The sequence below is a fragment of the Octodon degus genome, unplaced genomic scaffold, assembly GCF_000260255.1.
Source record: "Octodon degus isolate 3935 unplaced genomic scaffold, OctDeg1.0 scaffold00040, whole genome shotgun sequence".
Classification (NCBI taxonomy): Eukaryota; Metazoa; Chordata; class Mammalia; order Rodentia; family Octodontidae; genus Octodon; species Octodon degus.
In genome coordinates this window covers 11,335,652-11,339,907 of record NW_004524616.1, presented here as the reverse complement: position 1 = coordinate 11,339,907, position 4,256 = coordinate 11,335,652, and the positions used below count along the sequence as shown (strand labels likewise).

Below are 4,256 nucleotides of genomic sequence, written 5' to 3'. Positions count from 1 at the left end.
AAAGAAAGATCAAGTTATATCATCAACAGGTACAGATTCCCTATGATAAATGTGATCATTATGCATATCTAAAATATACAATGAAATAAAAATAAAAGCATAGAAAGAAAAAAATAGAAACAAAGTTTTTGTAAATAAAGGAGTTAAAAGGAAAGGAATGGGAAAAAAATTAAGATAATGTGCAGCTACAAAATTACTACAATGAGTGCTATTATTACGTGCAACTGAAATGTACTAATAAAATTTCAAAACTCAAAAAAACTTTTTCATACTAAGAACTAAACCCAAAGCTATGGAGCCTGGCATAGCAGCCCAAGTGGACGGAGACATTCCCCTATGTACAACTTCACGCTTCTTCCTTTCGGCAGTGTGGGAATTGGACACAGGACTCATGAATAGGAGGTTAGTGCTCTCTCACTGGGCCACAGCCTCAGCCTTCATCGTTCAAAAATTATCTCATGAGTTTTATTATAATTATAAATGATATGCATTGTAGGTTGTTGTACTGATTTTTAAAATATTTTAAACTAATTATTAGCAATAATTGCACTAAGTTGCGTTTTCTAATGTATATACCTTAGTTCTAGTATCTTTTTGAGGGGGGTACTGGGGATTGAATTGAGGACTTTGAACCCCAGGTCCTTATGCTTCTGGGTTATTTCCCCAGCTTTTCTAGTGTCTTCTCAATCTCATCTGATAAACTGGGAAATGGTGCTGACTTTAATAATAAGATTTATTTATTTATTTAAATTTATGGCTGGGGAGATAGTGCAGTAGAATAAGTGCTTGCCTGGCAAGCTCAAGGGCCTGAGTTCAATCCCCAGTTCTGCCAATAAATAAATAAATAAATAAATAAATAAATAGATTTATGTATTTGGTACAGGGTCTTGCTATGCAGCTCACACTCATAGTGATCCTCCTTTCTCAGCCTCCTCAGCGCTGGGTTACAGGCATGCACTTCCATGCCTGTCTCAGTGGCCAGCTCAGTGTGCCTGCGGGGCTGGGGATCGAACCTCAGGTCCTTCCTCTTGCCACGCAGGTGCTTAGTCCACTAAGCTATCTCCCAGGTCAGACAATAAATTGCTTTTTTTGTTTTTGTATTTTAGTACAGGGTCTACAGGGTCTTACTATGTAGATCGGACTCATAGTGATTGGCCTGTGCTCCTCCTCCCATGAGCTGGGATTACAGGCGCGCAACACCACACCCAGTCTCAATCGCTCAGTGCGCCCTGGGGACAGGGCCAGCAAGGCAGGCTGGAGACTGAACGGCAGGCTCCTGCATCTGCGTATGCAGGCGCTTCTTAATCTGCAGAGCTATTTGGCCTGCCCAGACATTAAGTTTTAAGTTAACTATTTTATATTTTAATTTATTCTTCCATTCATTGTTTAAAGGCCTTCTAAAAATTCCAAATGCATAGTAGAATTGGCAATCATTTTATTATTGTTACCTGCTCTGGCATTCCCAGTCAGGCCAAGGGGACCATGATTTGATCTCCAGCTACACGTGCCTCACCAGACCCGCCCTTAAGGCAGCCTGAGCCAGCTAAAAAAAAAGGAAAAAGAAAAAGAAAAAAAAAATCCTTCTCATTTTATTATTGTTTACTGATTTTGTTATAGTGCGATGAAACCATTTGGTTGTGTGGAATAGACTGTGAACTTTTTGAGATGTGCTAATGAATATAAATGTTCTATCTTCTTAGAAAGAAGTGAATTCCCATCCTTGGCACCACATGCCGCTAGTCCCTCCCCCCCGGGCACGCTGAGCTGACTACAGAGTCCAGGCGTGGTGGCACGCACCTGTAATGCCAACTCTAGGAAGGCTGAAAACAGGAGGATCGTTACAAGTTTGAGCTGCATAGTGAGACCCTGAACAAAAACAAAACCAAAAAAAAAAAAAGTGAATTCCCTGTGTGCAGCAGGGCATACATGGCCACATAATCTAGCTTGTTAGTGATATGGATGAAACCTATGTAATTATTGCTTTATTATTGCATGAACTATGTAAAAATCTCTCATAATAATTATACATTTGTTAGTTTCTTCTTGTCACTATCATATATATATTTATTATTATTTTTATTTTATTTTATTGTTTTGCTATCTCATGTTACCTTAAGGGTGGGTCTAGTGTAGCTGTGGAGCTGGGAATCTAACCGTGATCCCTTGTGCCCTGAGTCTGCCCAAGCAGGTGCTTTAAACAACTGAGCTAACCCACAAGCCCCTTCTGTCATATATTTTGGGATCAAACAGTTAGAAATAGGTGGGTTAGGAATTTTTATAATTTCCTGATGAAACGAGGCTTTTACCACTAATAACTTTTTAAATCTCTAATAATGCTTTTCCTATAAAGTCTAATTCATCTGATATAGTGTAGCACCATCAAATTCATTTTGTCTCTAGAATTTATTTCAAGTATTGTTGTCATTTTATTTTTGATTTTAAGTGTCAAGTTTTAGATGTTATCTCTTGTAAATAGCATTTGTAGGAAGTACTAAATTTTCAGTGTGAAAACTTGTTATGTTTAATAAAAGATTTAATTTGTTGGATTATTGCTGCATTTTGACTTTTTCTAGTTTCTGTGATTTCTGTTTACTCCTGCTTTTGATTACAGTGGGTTTTCTTTTTTTTTTCTTTTTTGATGCTACTGGGAATTGACTCACACCCTCACCTGTCTGTGCTAGGTAAGTTCTACTACTGACCTAGATTCCCAGGCCTATATTGATTCTTTCTTTTCTTTTTCTTTTTCTTTTTTTTTTTTTTTTTTTTTTTGTGGAACCGGAGACTGAACTCAGGCCCTTGCGCTTGCCAGGGAAGCGCTTATTCCACTGAGCCATCTCCCCGGCCCCTATATTGATTCTTTTTAAGTGACTGTTTTTCTTTTTACTAGTTTAGAAATTATACATGCTATTTGTTTTTCTCAGTGGTAATCACTAAAGTTTAAATATTTATGTATTATTTGACAAAGTCAAAAATTGATGATTTGTTCTCCTGAAAACCTTGGGAATGTCAGAGGATTTTGAGTGTACCACTCTCATTTTTATATGTCGGTGTTGCCTAGTAGTTTACTACATTCCTCTTGAGCCAAGAGTTACGTAAGAGAAAAATTTTTTTCTTTGCATATTTGGGATATTTTTATATTTTAATATTGCTAGCAAATCTAGTTTTATCATATTGCAACTAGAAAATATGTCCCGCATTGTCTACTATTTAAAATTGGTTCAGGTTTTTTGTGGCCTTCGTATATGATCGGTTTCCCAGGGCCAGTTGAATTTTAATAGGATAGCACTTAATATGCATGTTTCATTGATTTTTTGACAAGTTCCTTTTTTTGATAGTCAAAATCCCTGATGAAGCTTTAGGCTTTTGGTTAGGAGGAGGCTAAGGTGCAACTTTCTTTGGTGGTCCTGAATCCGGGTTCATCTGACACCAGCCACCTCCAGCATGCTGCCCAAGTTCGACCCCAATGAGATTAAAGTCATGTACCTGAGGTGCACCGGTGGCGAAGTCTACGACACGTCTGCCCTGGCTCCCAAGATTGGTCCCTTGGGTCGTCTCCAAAAAAAGTGGGGGATGACAGGCTCAGATTGAGGTGGTGCCTTCTGCCTCTGGCCTGATCATCAAAGCCCTCAAGGAGCCTCCAAGAGACAGAAAGAAGCAGAAAAACATTGAACACAGTGGAAACATCACTTGTGATGAGATTGTGAACATTGCCCAACAGGTGTGGCACTGGTCTTTAGCCGAAGAACTTTCCAGAACCATTAAGGAGATCCTCGGGACCGCCCAGTCTGTGGGCTGCACCATGGACTGCCGGCACCCTCATGACATCATAGATGACATCAACAACGGCGTTGTCGCTTGCCCAACTAGCTAAGGAGCATAAGAAAATACGTCAATAAAGAGATGATCTGACAAAACAAAAAAAAAAAAAAAAAAGCAAAAACAAACCCTGATGAAGATTCTTATTTCTCTTTCAACATTTCACAATTAGTTTTGACCAAATGGCAGGCATCCTGTAGGTTTTGTAAGTACATAGACAATTTTATTTTTACTCTATAATGTTGGATTTAATTGCTATTCTAAGCCAGCACTTGAGAGGCTGAGGCAGGAGGATCATTGTGAGTTCCTGACCACTCTGGGCTACAGTGTGAGCTCATGACCAGCCTAAACTGCAGAGTGAGACCTTGTCTCAAAAAGACTAAATAAATAAATAAATAAAGAAAGAAAATGTAAGTGTGACTGAAAACATCAACAATATG

At 38.6% G+C, this 4,256-nt stretch overlaps 1 pseudogene; it reads left to right on the top strand.

Moving 5' to 3' along the window:
• Positions 1-3,871, top strand: part of LOC101580331 — a 28,123-nt pseudogene extending 24,252 nt beyond the window's left edge.
• The last annotated feature ends 385 nt before the right edge of the window (positions 3,872-4,256 follow it).